The sequence below is a fragment of the Calidris pugnax genome, unplaced genomic scaffold, assembly GCF_001431845.1.
Source record: "Calidris pugnax isolate Ruff unplaced genomic scaffold, ASM143184v1 scaffold24, whole genome shotgun sequence".
Classification (NCBI taxonomy): Eukaryota; Metazoa; Chordata; class Aves; order Charadriiformes; family Scolopacidae; genus Calidris; species Calidris pugnax.
The window spans coordinates 31,290,940-31,310,080 of record NW_015090922.1 but is presented as its reverse complement, the minus strand read 5'-3'; the positions used below and the strand labels follow the sequence as shown (position 1 = coordinate 31,310,080).

The 19,141-nt window shown below is 42.3% G+C and overlaps 1 long non-coding RNA gene across 1 annotated transcript in view; it reads left to right on the top strand.

Moving 5' to 3' along the window:
* Positions 1 to 16,864, top strand: part of LOC106892992 — a 34,533-nt gene extending 17,669 nt beyond the window's left edge. The window contains exons 6-7 of the long non-coding RNA XR_001412959.1: positions 15,291 to 15,441; positions 16,069 to 16,864. This is a non-coding gene — a long non-coding RNA (uncharacterized LOC106892992). The remainder of the gene's footprint in view (positions 1 to 15,290; positions 15,442 to 16,068) is intronic.
* Positions 16,865 to 19,141: the final 2,277 nt, after the last annotated feature.

Genomic DNA, 19,141 nt, shown 5'->3' with positions numbered 1-19,141 from the left:
ATGTAAGTATTGCAAGGCAATTAGCACAGAATAAAACCAGATTCTTCATTCTTTGTCCAGGTGCTCTGAAGATCTCTTTACAAGTTTATAAGCCTTTTTATTTACCAGTTAAATATTTTAGTACACCTCAGTATTGAAAAAATGTATATGAAACAAATTATGACAACCATAAAATGGTGATGGTTGTTTTCCCTTTATTTTTTTAATCAAAAGCAAAGCCTCATTCCATGACACAGTAGCTACCATAATATTTATCTCCAGCCGCCTCAGCCAGTTAAATGTATAGATGAAATGTTAAAAACCATTACAAATAAAATTGATCCTGCCGTATATTTCAACCTTTTCCCCAATTTGCTTTTCATCAATGATATCCACCGAGGGAGTGCACATTTCATATTATATAGTGAGGAGATAATTATACCACCTCAATTAGACCTTCCATCGCGGGACTATGAAGAGCTGCTGCTGCAGACCCAGATCATTTGCCTCTAAAATGCACTACCTTTCCTTCTTCAGAGTCCACAGGCAGGTTGTCTGTCTGTACCTGCTGGGCAAGAAGCCTTTGTGTCTGACTGCTTTCAGCCTGTCTTATCCTCACTCTCAAAAACATAAGGACACATGCCAACACCTCCAAAACTCAGACCTGTCGGTAGGGACCTTTTGCCCTGCCTGTCCTGTGGAGACGAACGTTGCTCCATCTGGAGACACCCTTTGTTGAACAATTTTAAGAGTCCCGCTGGCGATGGTGAAGGTGCAAAGAAGTGGGAAAAGGAGGCCAAGGTGGGTGGATTGCTTTTTAAATGGCTACTTAAAACAGTTTGCAATGACAGGCTAACTTTGGCCCTGGAGCGCAGCTGTCCCGAGGCATGTAAAGCATGCAGCTGCGTGGGAGACCTTCCACACAAGCAGAACTCATCTCCGGGAGCTGGTGGCAGCACAGCTGCTCCCCTCCGGCCCCGCTGGCTCCCTGCCGCTGACCCAGCCAGAGACCAAAAGGCAATCTCTGGCTCCTGGCACAGGGAAGGACCTCATGGCAGGGGCTTAGGTCCCGAGGAGCTGGGAAGGGGAAGGGAGAGAAGAGGCAGCAGGCAGGGGCAGATGTGGGAGCAGGAGGCATCTCCATTGGGAATTTCTTCAGTAAAGAATTTCTTCCCAATGGAGGTGCCTCCTGCTCCCACATCTGGAGTACCATGTCCAGTTTTGGAGTCCTCAACACAGGAACGACATGGATCTGTTGGAACGGGTCCAGCATAATGCCATGAAGATGATCAGAGGGATGGAGCACCTTCCCTACAAGGACAGGCTGAGAGAGCTGGGGTTATTCAGCCTGGAGAAGGTTCCGGGGAGACCTCATTGCAGCCTACCAATATCTAAAGGGAGCCTACAGGAGAGCCAGAGAGGGACTCTGTCGGAAAGTGTAGTGAAAGGACAAGGGACAACGGTATTAAATTGGAAGAGCGGAGATTTAGATTAGATATTAGGAAGACATTCTTTATTGTGAGGATGGTGAAGCACTGGAACAAGTTGCCCAGGGAAGTTGTGGATACCCCATCCCTGGAAGTTTTTAAGGCCAGGATGGATGGAGCTTTGAGCAACCTGCTCTAGTGAAGGTGTCCCTGCCCATGGCAGGGGGGTTGGAACTTGATGATCTCTAAGGTCCCTTCCAACTCTAACCATTCTATGATTCTATGAAACTGTCCCGTGTAAGAGGCTTCCAATAATGAAAGGATATAGTCTATTGGGATGGTGTCATGAGCAAATCTGCATGGCTGTGTGTGGTGCTTGCACCTTTCCAAGTGTGTCTAGGAGATCTGTGCCCATGCATGGGGCATCTGTGGATGCACACCATCTGTACCCCCATGGGCTGCAGTCCTCCCCTTCCTCCTCTGCCTTTCGCTCATGGAGAGCCTGCTGGGAGGTACGGTCCCATTCGCAATTCCTCACGGATACCTCTGGGGAGCTGTACTTTGGAAGAGGCCTGTAGGTGTGACAGATGCGCTCCTCCTGTTTGAACTAGCTGGACTTTGGTCCAGGTAAATGGTCAGCAAGCAGGCCCAAACGAAGTTAATCTTATTGTGTGAGGCTATCAGAGAGAAGTCAGCACCAGAACTAAAAGATCAGTTGGGCTGGAGGCTGGGCTGATAAGAGGCTGTAACTGCATGAACACAGCAGAATATCTGACTGCAAACAAACCACTTTACACTGTCAATATCTGCAGCCACTAGGGCCCATGAATTTCTCTCTCCATGGCAGCCATCTCCCCTTGAGCAGGGGGACGCCTCTCAGAGTTATCCCTCGAGGCTGACAGATTCCCTTACCTGACACCTGACATTGATGGGTTGGTACGTGACATCTTTTGTGTGCATGTAACATTTAAGATATATATAGCAAGCTTAAGTGATAATCTTTGTATCCCATACTAACTTTAAGTTTAGTAAAACTTAAAGTAAGCTGTAAAGTATTGATCGCCAATCCATCTATGCTTATTAGATATTTTGCATACCCAAATTTACTGATTAAAACTCAATAAACTAACAACTAGATCAAATCTGCCTGAGTTATCTCTGACTCTTCTCCTACAACAGTGGGATAAGAAAGACTTTGTTTGCTCAGAATTTTAAACTGTCCTGTGCAATGTATCATGAATGTAGGTGAGCAGCTACACAGCTGCAAGCTCCTGTAAATGCAGTGCTCTGGTGGAGTACAGAAGACCATGGATGAGAGGAGATGTCCAAGAGCCCTCATACTTCAACCATCCTTCGTCAGGACATACACATCTTGTAGCACATGTAGATGCTTACACATAAACTGGGCTCACGTTAACCTTTTGCTCTTAAAAGAGCATTGGGCTGAAGCAGATGTTAGACACACAAGTCAGGACAATGAGAGAGAAGGCTGGAAAAGAGTCTGATATATGGAATAGAGATTTTTTTTGTTACACAGCTTTTGTCAAACATGCTTCCTCCACACACATTTGTCTGCGGTGAAGATCTGGAGATGCTTTCCACTACCATAATAACTTAATTTGAGAGCCTTTTTTGGGAGTAGAGAAAAGGGAGATTTCTTTCTGTGTAAAATTGCCCTGTATTAATTAAAGACTATTTTAATAATAATTGTTTAAAAGAATAGCATTTCGTATTATGAGAATTTGAGAAATGGGCGGAATACTAATTGACTGGCCCTTTTCTTGGCCTGCAGATGGCATGTTTTGTAGCTGTTCAACTTTCCTTTGGAAACAGGTTGGTCAAGAGCTCATCTTGGGTTTAAGAATAGCTTCTCAACAAGGAACAGCAGTGTAAATGTTATCTTTATTCCAGGTGAGCAGAAATCTCTTAAAAGCATTTCTGAGGAGTGTTAGCTTTGTGGGTTGGTTGTTGGAAGGTGTAAGAAATATGACTGTGATTGTGGTTTGCACACAGAGTGACTCTCCCCCACAATCCAAATGGCTTTCTTGCATGTGGCATTTCAGAACACCCCTTTTTTTTTTTTTTTGCCTGCAAGCATGTGGAATGCCTGTGCAGAAAATATTTTTTTTGTGCAGGGCTTGTCATGAGTTGGACACAACATGTCTGAAATGTACTGTAGGAGTTTGAAAGGGAGGTTTTAAAATTTCGGAGCTGTCTGATGACTGGGAGCATTACTAATGAAAATATGTTTGAGTTTAATGTTGAAACTAAATGTCCCATAGAAGAAAATGACATTAATTTCTTCCCTCCCCAAAATTCAAGTTTCCATAGCCTTAAATCTGGCCCCGATAACTTAGTCTCTGAGTCAAAAACTGCTCCCTATGCCTTACATAAACACCCACGCCCAGGCATCTCATATTATCTTCCATTTCTTCAGCCCGCCAATTATTTGCTACACCCAGTTATTGTGGGCTATCTTAAATTAGCTCCCCAGTGACTCAAACATTTATTAACTGATCAGGTGCCAGGAGTTCAGCGTGTGCAGGAAAGCCCAGGGCCTGGGATGTTGCAATAAAAGTTTAGGACACAGACGGTGGTCTTTCTGCACCCTAAAGCGTGGCAGAGGCAGCAGGAGTGCCACCTGGAGACAAGGATGTGACTGGGATGTCCACGCCACCCTGAGGTCTTTGGCTGCTTTGGCCATGGGCCTACTGACAGCTGCTCTAATACAGGCCTGGCACCCAGATGATTTTGGGAAAACAAGTCCCACTGAAGACAGCAGATGCCTTGTCCATCTCCCCTTGTCCATGCTGGCCAGCTATGTCTCCAAAAGCCCTCCACCTGTTCCCTCCACCACAGAGCTGTAGAGTGCTCCACAAGAGGTGGGATGCCCCTTGTTAGCAGTGTCCCTTTGAGTCATGAAGGCTGAGGGAGATGGCAGCAGCAATCCACTATTGAGTTTCTCGAATCAGTTGCAATCAGAGGTGTGACTGTGGATATGATCTAACTGCTTTGGTCCTTAGTGCAGAAGTTGATTTTTGCAAAGACAGTAATTAGTCAGTAGGCAGCCTAGCTACTAAGTACAATGCTCATTGTTTCTCTACTTGACAGCTAGCTCTGGCTGGTTATTAACCTAAAAAAAAAAGCTTTTACTTTGAAAGCCTTTAGTTCCCTTCATCCTCCACCACTACATTTCCTTTGTGGAAACCACGCTGAACCACATTTTGCTGTGGCTGGGGTTGCGGAGCCTCTTTAAGGTGCCTTTTGACGCACTGGTCCAGAAGTCTCAGACTAGACTAAGACCAAAGGAAGCGGTGTGTTGTGGCGGAGGTAACCTCTCAGTTCCCATTGCACGCACTGCTGCACATTGAGCTGGGAATAAGTTTTGCAGGAGAAGCTCTACAGCATGTTATGTGGCAGCTGTGTAACAACGGGAAGGTTATTTCCTCTGGTACTTCTTGTTGAACCAGGATTGATTATGCTGACTGAGTTTTGGAACTGTTTGGATGTCTTAAGTAAGCAGACCACCAAGAGATTTCACTCTCTGTAACTGTAACTGGACAGTCACTAATGTCCATTTATTCCACCCTCTTTGTCACCCAAAGCTTTCTGTCATACAGTTTACTGACTAATTGTACCGAACAATGTGTTTTTAATACAATGTGTATTTACAGTCTGTAGTACTGGAATCCATAGAGCCTTAAAAAATATGCTATATCTGACTCCTAAATCATATGATTTTACAAGGGGTTGTGTATATTTTTGCATCCACTTTAGACTTACACACATACAGTATTTCCAATTGTTTACATATGTTAGAATCTCTTGCATTTAAATAGCTCATTATGCAAATATTTACAAAATTCATCGATATTTATTTTTACTGTACCCTCCATTCAATCACTGAACTGAAATTTAATGTCTAAACATTGTCTGCCGAGTTGCATGTGCAGTAATGAATTATGAGTAATTATGTACTATATACAATTATACGACAAAAATTACAGATTCAAAAAATATTAACGTTGTAAAGCCAAGTACTCAAATTTATGGAGCATCAGAGGTAAGGTGCAATCCTAATTCAACCCCCAGTTATGCACGTATGCTTTATAACATGGCCTTTCCTAGCCACACGCTGGTTGTCCCCCAACTGCCGTTGGCCATGATGGGTGCGTGACCATGTCGCAGGCCAAGGCTCCAGGCTCCGGCCAAGCCTTGGGATCAGACCAAGGCCAAATTTGCAATGTTTCTCAGACAAGAACTTTTCCCTGGATTTGGTCACCTAAGCAACTGGCCTGGCTCAGTGAGCATGTTTCTGATTTTCCCACCCCAACAGCAAGAGCTTGCAGCAAGAGAACGCCCTGCACTAATTCACCTCTCAGCCTACAGCCATACACTGAGCAGGGCTAATTTTGCATTTGAGACATTTGAAAGAGCACTGTGTTCTTGTATAATCAAAGACGAAGCCTGAAGTACATTTTGTTGAAAGGTTTTTTTTGACCAGAATATCTTCCACCAGGAAATGCTGCTTTGTTGGAATTGAAATGTTTCGTAGGAACATTTTGTTTGTGATGGTATTTTTGACAGAAAAAAATGTGAGCAATTCAAAATCTGAAGAAGGTATTTTTCACTGCCAGTTGTTTCACTGCAGACCTGGTTTCTTTTATTTTGGTTTCAGAGCATATATTATTTATATTTACTATACAAGGGTTAAATATTAGCAAATCACCTGCACAATCACCTTTAAATGTTTCAACCTTGTTAATTCTGACATTGCCCAATTTGATTATTAGAAGACTTCAGTAAGTTTAGGGTTTAATAAGTTTGTTCTCTAATGGCCTTTGTGAATGCAGGCTTTCCTATATTTTAAGAAAGCAAGGAAATCCCAGAAACTTAATTTCAGGAGAATTTGTAACTGCTATGAGAATGACATCCAATCTAAAAAAAAATAATTGTTCAAGTGGATAAAGTTTGCTTAAGTTATAAGCAGCCAAAATAAATTTACAGATTAAGTTGACTGATCTCAAGAATAGATGGCATCCTTAGTTTTATTACATTGCAAACAATTTGTCCTTGGAAATTTTTTTCTCTGAAAATAGCTATTGTATTTCATTTTTTAAATAAAATAATTTATAGAGTATTGTAACACGAAAAGGGGATATTTGAAGCCAGTTTTTTTAGTGTTGGCTGCATCAGTGATGAATGTGAAGCATGCAGCTGTCTACAGGGAAAAGATATTTCTTAAGCTAATTTATAGCAGTATGCATCCTGCCTATTATAGAAGCCAGCCTAAAGAGTGATCTTAAACTGGGGACAGGTTGGAATACAATAATAACATTTGGAGAAAGATTTCTCAGGATGTTAAAATGAATTGGATCCCAGATCTTTTTTTTTCTGGTTCACAAAAGATTTTATAACTTCCTGGGCTGCTTGTGTTGACTGGTAGCTCAGCACATTCTGGCTATAGAAAACGGTAAAGCAAAACAGCGATGAAGGAGACTTTCATGTAGGCAAGCTCCAGGAAATATTAGGAAGCTTATTAAAAAGCAATAGTTTCATAGCATCTCCTACTAAATAAATAGTATTTGGCTAGTGTCTGACATAACAGATAGGGATGCTCCAATTCATTACTCAGGTGCTGTCTCTGGGGGCATTTGGAAGCAGGAGTACTCACAGCAGACTGCTCAGAAGTGTAACCTGGGTCGTAAGAAATCTACCTCCATACAGGACGTTGCAACAAGGACTTGTTTGGCTGTAGGCTTGACTGTTTTTTCTGTGAAATATAAATTGGCTGGGTAAAAGACATCACCCAGGTTTTCCACCCTATATCTGACTCCTAAATCATATGATTTTACAAGGGGTTGTGTATATTTTTGCATCCACTTTAGACTTACACACATACAGTATTTCCAATTGTTTACATATGTTAGAATCTCTTGCATTTAAATAGCTCATTATGCAAATATTTACAAAATTCATCGATATTTATTTTTACTGTACCCTCCATTCAATCACTGAACTGAAATTTAATGTCTAAACATTGTCTGCCGAGTTGCATGTGCAGTAATGAATTATGAGTAATTATGTACTATATACAATTATACGACAAAAATTACAGATTCAAAAAATATTAACGTTGTAAAGCCAAGTACTCAAATTTATGGAGCATCAGAGGTAAGGTGCAATCCTAATTCAACCCCCAGTTATGCACGTATGCTTTATAACATGGCCTTTCCTAGCCACACGCTGGTTGTCCCCCAACTGCCGTTGGCCATGATGGGTGCGTGACCATGTCGCAGGCCAAGGCTCCAGGCTCCGGCCAAGCCTTGGGATCAGACCAAGGCCAAATTTGCAATGTTTCTCAGACAAGAACTTTTCCCTGGATTTGGTCACCTAAGCAACTGGCCTGGCTCAGTGAGCATGTTTCTGATTTTCCCACCCCAACAGCAAGAGCTTGCAGCAAGAGAACGCCCTGCACTAATTCACCTCTCAGCCTACAGCCATACACTGAGCAGGGCTAATTTTGCATTTGAGACATTTGAAAGAGCACTGTGTTCTTGTATAATCAAAGACGAAGCCTGAAGTACATTTTGTTGAAAGGTTTTTTTTGACCAGAATATCTTCCACCAGGAAATGCTGCTTTGTTGGAATTGAAATGTTTCGTAGGAACATTTTGTTTGTGATGGTATTTTTGACAGAAAAAAATGTGAGCAATTCAAAATCTGAAGAAGGTATTTTTCACTGCCAGTTGTTTCACTGCAGACCTGGTTTCTTTTATTTTGGTTTCAGAGCATATATTTACTATACAAGGGTTAAATATTAGCAAATCACCTGCACAATCACCTTTAAATGTTTCAACCTTGTTAATTCTGACATTGCCCAATTTGATTATTAGAAGACTTCAGTAAGTTTAGGGTTTAATAAGTTTGTTCTCTAATGGCCTTTGTGAATGCAGGCTTTCCTATATTTTAAGAAAGCAAGGAAATCCCAGAAACTTAATTTCAGGAGAATTTGTAACTGCTATGAGAATGACATCCAATCTAAAAAAAAATAATTGTTCAAGTGGATAAAGTTTGCTTAAGTTATAAGCAGCCAAAATAAATTTACAGATTAAGTTGACTGATCTCAAGAATAGATGGCATCCTTAGTTTTATTACATTGCAAACAATTTGTCCTTGGAAATTTTTTTCTCTGAAAATAGCTATTGTATTTCATTTTTTAAATAAAATAATTTATAGAGTATTGTAACACGAAAAGGGGATATTTGAAGCCAGTTTTTTTAGTGTTGGCTGCATCAGTGATGAATGTGAAGCATGCAGCTGTCTACAGGGAAAAGATATTTCTTAAGCTAATTTATAGCAGTATGCATCCTGCCTATTATAGAAGCCAGCCTAAAGAGTGATCTTAAACTGGGGACAGGTTGGAATACAATAATAACATTTGGAGAAAGATTTCTCAGGATGTTAAAATGAATTGGATCCCAGATCTTTTTTTTTCTGGTTCACAAAAGATTTTATAACTTCCTGGGCTGCTTGTGTTGACTGGTAGCTCAGCACATTCTGGCTATAGAAAACGGTAAAGCAAAACAGCGATGAAGGAGACTTTCATGTAGGCAAGCTCCAGGAAATATTAGGAAGCTTATTAAAAAGCAATAGTTTCATAGCATCTCCTACTAAATAAATAGTATTTGGCTAGTGTCTGACATAACAGATAGGGATGCTCCAATTCATTACTCAGGTGCTGTCTCTGGGGGCATTTGGAAGCAGACTGCTCAGAAGTGTAACCTGGGTCGTAAGAAATCTACCTCCATACAGGACGTTGCAACAAGGACTTGTTTGGCTGTAGGCTTGACTGTTTTTTCTGTGAAATATAAATTGGCTGGGTAAAAGACATCACCCAGGTTTTCCACCGACCCTTAGTCTAAGCTAGCTACAACCCCTTTCAAGCTTTTTTACATTCACTCCTCTACTAGCTGCTTGTTGTGGATCTTAATAGAGAAATCAGCTTCTGATCTTCCAAGAACTGAGATTCTTGAACAACTTTCCTACAGACATAGTGAGGGAGAAGAAAGAAAGAAGGATTATGAGGTGAATTTCAATGCCCTTATGAAAGGGATTATAGACCAGCTATCCCTGCAATAACAGCCATCTGTGGTTGGTGGTTCAGGAGTTTCCTTTGCTTGTCCTTGCAGATTTGTCCAAACTCAAAAGGACTAATGTATTTTCAAAAGCTTCAGGTTCTTTCTGGAGCCCAGCAGCCAAAGCTGGCTAGCTGAGACGTGGATTCTTGCTGCTGAGATGCAGGCTCAGAGCTCAGCCATGCCAGCCTTCACTCAAAAGTCATTTGGGTCCTGTGTATTCTGCTGGATTCTTCTCCTAGTCCTGTCTCGGTCTCACAGTGTGGTCTTGGGAGATTCAAGCCATGTACACATCACATTTTCTGATCTAAAACAACGGGAGAAGCATTCCATAAACCACTGTTAAGAAGGCAGTGATGGGAAACAGCTCTGAGATGCATAAAGCACAGTAGATGTGCAAATTGTTATTCCAGTAAGCCCTGCAACACAGAGTCCATCGCTTGGAAGGCATCAAACCAAGCATTTTTACAACCTCAGCTTACCCTTCTCTAAACTTAAGACTCTCATTCTGCTCCCCTGGCCACGTCTCCCGTCACCACCCCACACAAGCTCTGTTTCCAGTGGGAAGGCAGAAGGAGAAAAAGGAAGGCAAAAGAACAGACACACCTGTGCATTTCACATGTGATTTCCACCTACCTCCTGCCATATAGTTAAAAAAATGGTGTGTTTATTTATATATAAATAAATACACTTTTTTATCGCTGCAACTTGTAAATAGGAAATGAAGTCACAATCCCCGAAATTATAATGGCAGGCACACAAAGACACAGTTGCTGGCATGGAATTCAATTAACAGATAGTAATCACCCTTGGGTGACTGTGTGAGGTGGAAATATACAGGCATGCTAATAAGTAATATCTTAAAGCCAAGGCGTTTATCAGCCAGCAGCCAGACATGGGCATAAGTGTGGGTAGACAGCACTGCTCTGGGATATTTAATAAAACTCGCTCTCTTCATTTGAGGATTTGTGTTTAATCATTTGGTAACATTTTAGAAACATCCAGGCTGGGAAGCTTCTCAAACGGAACTGCTTAGGTCAGAAAACGTAGAGAGTTATTTACTGATACTAAAATAGCCAAAGGAACAGAGTGGATTCTAGGTAATATTAACAAAATTCTTTGTTGCCATCTTTTTGACCTTTTGAGTTTCTGGGGTATGCCTGCTACGTGAATCACAGCCTTATCTGGGGGAACATGCAGACGGCGTTCATTAATACTGGGAAAGCAAATGATTGAACTGCTCTTTAAAATAAAATTTTTAACTCTTTTTTGCTTGGTTGAAAGCCTAAAGCTAAGATAGTTTTCTTCTAGGCTCCTTGAACTTTAATTTGCATTGCATTTCGGGCTTTCAAAGGCTTCAGGCAGGCCAAGATTTGTCATCCACTGAAAGATGTTCAATTCAAACTTTCTCATCAGGGCTCTTTTTGTGCCACAGCAGTCGGTTGAATTTTCAGGACTGTTTTGCATGTCTAAATACTGCTGCTTGGAGGAAAGGCAAATCCAGAAGCAAAGTCGTGGGTTTCTTTAAAGGAAGGTAGTTGAACTTAGTAAAGATATTTGTTAGGATCTTCATGCAGAAGAAATATAAGGCATGGTGTTAGTACATTCTTGGTTAACTCTCTAGGGTTAAAGCTAGTACATTCTTGGGTAACTCTCTAGGGTTACAGCATTCATCAAATGAAAGTGGTTTGGAGCAGGACAAATGGAGGCCAGCCAGCCTAGTCATGGGACAGGCAGAAAGCAGCATATGTCAGCCATCACCAAGGCAGGCTGGAGGCTTTTGGCTGGGAAGCAGATGGTGTTGCTGGTAGACTCTCTCACTGCTTTTGGTTTTGCCTCTGCTCTGAGTAAGCAGTCGTGCCTTTTGTGGTCATCAGCTCTGCCCCTGCAGCCAGGTTGGTGGCAGCGGGAAAGGCCATGGTGCTTCCACTCCTGCCCCAGGAGTGGGGAGCCCTGCCCTGAGCATGCCACCTCAGGACACCGCATTGTCCCTCTCATTGGCATGGCTGCCTACTTTGCTTTGGTTTGAACATTTCTGATGTCCATGCAGGCTCCAGTGGTCACCAACAGCTACGTGGCAGGAAGGCAGCAGGGTGATTTTCTGATTTGCACTGAGTCTTGGCAATTTCGCTTTGCCAAAGGAATCGTAAAAGGCACAGGTGGGCTGAGACAAATGTTAAAGACAGGCTGCGGACGTGCTACCAGCACCCTCAAGCAGGTACTCCCAGTACCTGCTTCTTTTCCCTGGGTGATTCATGTGGTCTTCCAAGCTGGTGGCCGGAGCCCCCTCTGCCAGCCATTTCCCACACGGCTGGCAGGCAGCCCAGCCTGGGCTGTGCTCAGGAAGCTGTAAAGTGGCTCTGAATAGCTGCTGTGAAGCCGTCCCTGCGCTGCTCCTGTCACAAAGAGTTTTCAGTGCCCGCCTTGCTAATGGATGGGTTTCTCCTATACAGAGCACCGAACAATGCGGTGATACATTCAGGTTTTATTAGTGTGAGTTTAGCGTGGCCGCATTATTCATAATGGCAGCGCCACAAGAGAACTGCACAGTTCATCCCAAACGGGAGCCCATAAATCCTGGAAGCCACGCAGCACCGTCGAGTGGTGTGTTTTCACCACTTATTTTGCAGGGAAGCTATTTGTATTCCCTCTGTATGTAAACCCAAGCTGTCTTAATATTGCAAGCCCAAACTGTGTTGGAGGAGGTAATAACAACAAAAAAATTGCAACCAGTACATTTCGGAAAACTCAGACATCACTCGGCGATACCAAGGCTGGGTACCCACTGCCAAGGAAGGGGGGAGCGGGTGCTATGGTGGGGCAGCCTGCCAGCCCCTGTGCACTGCCAGAGGGGCTCAGCCCTTGCCCATCTACAGGTTATGGATGTGGAGCCCCCATGGCCCTATGCACAGGACAAGGAGAGACTTTGTGTTTCTGCTCTCTTGGTTTCTTTTGCAAAAGAGCAGCTGCCATAGCAGGGTGCGTGAAGTACGCTCAGTGGAGATACCTCAGTAGGCAGAGCGTAGGTAAGTTGGTCAAAAAGTTCAAGTCGATTGTAATTTACTGCGAGGAGGACATGTCACCTGCCTGGCATAAATCAGGCTTGGCAGGCATCAGGAAGCAGTTCAAGCTATACGTCCATGTGCTGCCATGCTTGGCTAAGGAGGCTGTCACCGTGGCAGCCGGGCTGGGCTGGCAAGGAGAGCCGGTGGCAGCTCCGGGGGACCTGGGCTGAAGCGACTGCCTCGCTTCATGTAGGCACCAGGTGACTGTGGGAGACTGCGTGCTTCTGTGCTCAACCTATTTACCCAGAAACAAAGGGCTACCCAAGCTATTACCAGTTTTTCAGCCACCACCTCTTGTAAAACTCCTGTCCCTGCTCCAGCAGCCTTCTCATGGGCTGGAAGCCAGGCAGCACCTGCCCCCTCATCACCCACGGCCTGAGCACTTTTTCTGTGATACTGCACAGCACTCATTAAAGGAAACATTTGTTAGAAGAACTGTCTGTATTCTAGATGGTGACTTCTATTAGTTGACTCAGACCCAATGCGTCAGGGGAAATAGAGAGTGGCCTCTTGTAACTTTTGTAGGAAATATTGTCTGAATTTGTGGAGACCCTCCCCCTTCCCGCCTGCATCTGCACCCTTTCGCGTAAGGCCATTAAAGTAATAAACCCTGGGCTGAGAGAGGAACCTCTGATTTCTCAAGTCTTACATCTGAAGCAAGCTCTCTGCACTCCTACGGTTACTTGGTTGGCTGTTGATATTGTAACTGGAAATGCTGACAGCAGCTACTAAAGGTTAAACACGTTTGTAGAAAATCAATAGTGTGATGCCCCCTTCTCCCTCTCCCCTCACTTCTGAGGGGGAAAATGGCCCCTAGGTACATGAAGAATGTAAGTTAACTCCAACTCAGAACACATGCATTTATGCAAGAGGCTTAAAGGATATCTTTTATGATCCTAGTACAGCCACGCTCCTCTTCATTCAGTGCTTGGGAGAGTGACTGAGGCTCCTGCAGTGTTGGTTATTATGCAGGGCATGTGTTTTAAAACGTTAAGTACCTTGATTGTCTCTCACATAGCTAGTGCTGTCAGCAGTTTGCACAGTGCTTTTATGTGTCTTTTTCCTCCCTGAGATACCTGTGTTCAGTTCAGAACTGATTCTGCTTCTGAAGCAATTCATTAAACATCTTCAGTGCGCCACTTCTGTGAAGAGGTCAATTTGTTCCTTCTGCCTAGCGATGCAAAACTCGGGGCTTCAGTTGGTAAATGCAAGTATTAGAAGCATTTCTCGCTGTTTGACTTACGCTTTCCTTCAATCTATCCTCTCTAGCGATCCCTTCCTTTAACACAGGCAGTTATTATTCATGAAATGTGGAGGCTGGTGCCACCATACCAGTCCAGGGCAGGTGCAGTTGGGGGGTCTGGCACGCACACACTCCTCTGTTCGCCCGCTTCTGGAGGAGACTTTTTTCAAAGGAGAGAAACTAGCTGCTTCTTTATGTTCCTTTGTCTTTCTTACGAGGTGCCAATGTTGTGTTAGGTTGGTACACATTTCTGTGATGGGGTTCCTGGAGCACAACCAGCCTGAAGATGTTTCCTAATGCAGCTCATGTGCAGGCTGTTGGATACCTCTGGGACATCTCTGGCTTTTGGTCTTCTCCCAGGTGGCCTCCCTGGTGACTAAAAACAGGACTCCGGGAAGGAATCCTGTCCCTGAAACCAATTTTGTAAGTTTTTTTTCCTTGCCTTACTGCTTGAAGAGTGGATTTATCCATAAGTCTTCAGGGAGGTGTTATCTATAAATTCCCACCCTCCCAGCCTGCCAGGTCCAAATACCTCTCTGTATCCAATACAATAGTTGTTACAGTGGGTGTGTGTGAGGTTTGTTGTTGTTGTTGGTTTATTTTGTTTTAAAATCTGGATATTTCTAATATGTAAATTGACAAATATGTAAATATCACAACTGCACATACTATATATGATAGGGTTATTACTGAAGAACAATTTTTAGACTGGATGGAGGTGGACTAAAAGTAAACTTCACCTTGATCTGGTGAGGGTCCTAGATATACAAGGTTTTCCCCTTTTTTTCCATAATTCTTACCATTGTTCTGCGGTCACTTTTTTTTACCATTGCAGCTAGGAATATGGCTGATGGTGTTTGGCTGGCACACCAGCTCTGGAGAGAGCACATCTGTTGAAATAAAAATTGGTAGGTGTTTATAGAGTTATCCAGAGGACCTTGGTCAATATTTAATGAGTAGGCCTAGGACAGCAGATCCTGAAGTAAATGGATATTTCTATTGGAATGTCAAATATATTAATTAAACTGCCATCCAAAGACAAATATGGGCATGCGGAGTTGGTATGTCCTCTGAACAGTGATTTCTTTGGTTAAATTCTTATATTGCTTATTGCAGTAGTTACAGCTTTTTTTTTGGCAAGATTTCTATTTAATATAAGTGATTGAATATAATTTTTCTGGGCTGTATTTTGCATATGATGTAGTTTCTGTTCTGGAAATCCCTGGTGTTATTTTTCTTTTTTCCTTTTTTATTTATTTATTTTTTAGACAAAGTCAGCTAGTAAATTTAAGATGCAGAACTGATTGCAAAAAGTACCTGGAGAACATAAAACAGTGGGGTTTCAGAAGTAGAGGACTCTCAGAGCTAGTAGCTTGTGAAAACTTTGCAATTATATTCCTCCTGATATAATACTATTTTCTTTCTTTCTTTTATCATAGAAAGGGTCTGCAGAAGTATGTGCTTGAATCACTAAACATGTCCAGTTCTCAAGGATGCCAACCAACTCGTTACTCTTTGTTTTGATTCAGATGAAATATTTTCAGCCTGTGGTTCGTTTCCAAAAAAACAAAACCAAAAAAAGCCTGAACAGTAAGTGATGCCTCACATTTCCTGTTGGAAAAGATTTCAAAAGCTCGTAAAATGTCTCCAGCCCATACAATATATCACGTCATACTAATTTATGGTAGTCAATGAACAGTTGGAAATGGTGGAGGAGAGAGATGGAGAGCCTATAATATTCTGCTTTATTCAGAACTGTATATCAGAGGGTTTTTTTTTTTCCTTTACACAAAACTCAGGCACAGCCTCTACTCTTCCTTGCTTCAGGAAAAAAAAGAAAGAAATAAAGAAAAAATCCGCATATTTGTATTATATTATGTTCTCCAAGTAGCAAATTCCCTCTGCCAACTATCTGTGGGTGTGCAGCCCTTCGTCGGGAACATGCTGTATCTTCTGAGTTCCTGTGTTTGCGATATCACAGTGCTTTTGCTCTGCAAAGGCATGAATGGGTCCATTATGAGGGGCCGCTAGATAATTAAGATTCTGAGAGGGGTAGGCTGTTAAAAGCGTGTTTAGTGAGGAAATTACAAGGCCAATAAAAAAAAAATGTCTTTGCAAGTTCCGATTGTATTCTTTTTTTTCTGTGGGTCTAATTTTTCAAGGTCTGGCTGGATCACGGTGTTTTCTTTCATCCCTTTTTTTTTCTCTCCACAACAGGAGCTGAGGCTGGAATCTAAGTCCGAGTTAATGAAGCTACCTCAAAGTTGAGAAGGAAGAGAATAAACCACAGCTCTGAGGCACAGACCACTGGAGATTCCTCTTTCAAACCCTGCCTCTGCTGCTCACTGGAGTTATTTGATTTGGGAACAAGATAAGAATTCACAACATATGATTTGTAGAAATAACCTGGAGGAAGGAAAAACAGTCAGAAATACTAATTTCAAATATCATTTTCATCTCTTGGTTTCCTAATAGTCTTTCCCAGCTCTAAATATATTAACCAAATATAAAGCCCAGACTTCAGGGAAGTTGTGCACCAACTGACAAATGCATCTCCAAATAGCCCACAGTTCAGCACTTCTTATTCTGTCAATACTCTGTGACCAGGGAAGGTTTGGAGCATAATTCTCTCCCAGTTATTCATCTTCTCACTTTCTCCCTTCCCCCCCACCGTAAGAAATACACCTGGCAATTCATTGCTGATTTCCCAGGAGTGTTATTCATGCCAGTTTATTTATGTATTTGTTATTCAAGTGCAAACTATTGAAGTTCCTTGTGGTAACCTGCAAATCAAACTGATAGAGACAGAGGGCTGGCTGTCACATGAAGTACTGTGGAGCCAAACATGGGCATTGTGGCTGCTGTTGCCCCTAAGTGAGGGGATGTGAGGAACAATTCAGCCTGCCTGATGCTCAGGACTGCCCAGCCCTTGGCTAGAGTTGGTAGAGAGAAGCAGTCAGCATCCTTGCATTAAGCAAAGTCTCTGCTATGGATGCCTAACCAGACAAGTAGTCAGCATCCTTGCATTAAGCAAAGTCTCTGCTATGGATGCCTAACCAGACAAGTAGTCAGCATCCTTGCATTAAGCAAAGTCTCTGCTATGGATGCCTAACCAGACAAGTAGTCAGCATCCTTGCATTAAGCAAAGTCTCTGCTATGGATGCCTAACCAGACAAGTAGTCAGCATCCTTGCATTAAGCAAAGTCTCTGCTATGGATGCCTAACCAGACAAGTAGTCAGCATCCTTGCATTAAGCAAAGTCTCTGCTACAGATGCCTAACCATGGCAGTGGAGCAGCTCCCACTGTCGTCTGCCCAGGTGTCTTCTTTCTTCAGTGCTGGTAATGTATCATTGGCTGACACTGGGCATATATTTATGGCTAACCCCTTCACGCACAAAATTTGGGCTTCAGTTTTGTATTGATTAAAGTCTGGGTGATGTGTGTATGTGGGCAGGGCCACTGTGCCATTTATCTACTGCTTCCCCCCCAGGCGCAGTGGTGCAGCGAGGGGTTTCGGTGCGGCCCTTGATGGTGACCCCTTATGGCCAAGGGGGATCAGGAGGCAGCAACTCATGGCTCTCAGTGCTGGACAGCCTGAGGAAGGTTTATGGGGTGGGTATGTGTCCTGTGGGTAATGGCGTGGGGGTGATACAGCAACCCCCCAGGCCAGACACTCCATGGGTATTGCCTACAGTGACCATAGCGATGGTCTTTCTCTCAAACACAAGACACTGTTCACCCTACAAAAGTTCAGATAGACGTGCTGCCTGTTGCCACACACTCAACATTTGGGCTTTAAATTTTGTGTTGATTACAGCTATTTATTAGGATGGTGTTTTAATATTTTTCTGCAGCATCTTGTTCTGCATGCCTTCACAAGGACTTAATTGTCTTCAGGAGGCCATTTAATACAACTGTGCTTTAGCATGTTAGTGTAATAATTTATTGTGTTAAAGTGTCAGAACTGCAACTAGGAGAAATCTATATTAAGGCTGATGAGAAAGGGACAAATTCAGCTTGGAAGATGGTCAACTGCAAAATAAAAAGCGTCTCTACCATGGCACTTGTTTCTAAGCTCCCTTCTTCCTGTTCCTGATTTTTTCCACCAGTATTTCTCATAATTTATACAGATCCATGTGACATAGTCCTTTGTTACTGTGTGAAAAACCTATACAAATGAGGTTCATTGATTACACAGAGGAAGAAGCGAAATTCTTGTCAAATGCTTAGAGAAATCAAATCAAGAGTTGTCATTTTTTTTTACTGACTTAGTATTGTTTCCTTTTGTAACAAAGGATAAAAATGTGATTTTGAAATTGTTGTGTTCCTTTGTATGGTATATTGGTTTCCATATAGTAGGAATCTCAGTGGGAATATGCTGATTTACACTAGCAGGAGTCCTAGTTACTTATCTGAATGCCATCTTGCTATGTTATCTTGGTAGAGACATAAAGTTCCTGTGTTTTTCATGTGACCTTGTCTCATCTGCAAAGCTCACATGTTGTTGCCACTCCAGGAAAGGTTACTGGTGAGAAATGTTTGAGCTTTAAATGGATTCTTAATTTTGAGTAGGATCCATTTTTTTAATGGGTTGAAAACCACGCTTAGATCCAAATACCTCCAGAAGTTGAGAAGATTCAAACTTGGATTTGGACTGAATTGTGCAGCTTATGTTTCTAATATATAGATAATTCAGTGTGCAAAGAGCGTACATGCACATGCGTGTATGCACACACATATACACAACACCCACGTATTGATACACACCCACACAAATGTATGTTGCTTCAGAGTTGTACTTGGAAATGAGAAGTGACATTTATCTTCCACTGGAATTCCATCAGTGTTGACAATATTTCCTAAAGAAGAATTCAGATTTAAAAGGTTTTAAAATAATTTCTTGATAGCTAAAGAAGTTACTGATGGAAAAAATCCAAGGAATTAATTGCAGTTTTTTTGGACAATATCTCTCATTGCCCATAAGCTCAATTTTAGACAGATCTAAATTGCTTCTACACGACTAGGATATTTTTAAATGTTCATTGGTTTCTTATTATTGTTCTCTACTGATGTCAGTATAAAATTTTGATTTGAGGTAGATCATAATAAACAGGAGGATCCTTTTTATGTGGCTAATGCAAGGTAAATAATTTAAATTCTGGGAATGTGAAGGAGTGATTGGCAGGGGGAGGGAAAGGATGTTGTGTGGGCTGGATGGCAAAGCAGGGAATCAAAATGTGGAAATGAAGTAGACGTAGAAACATTCCAGCTGTTTTGGAGAAAATCACT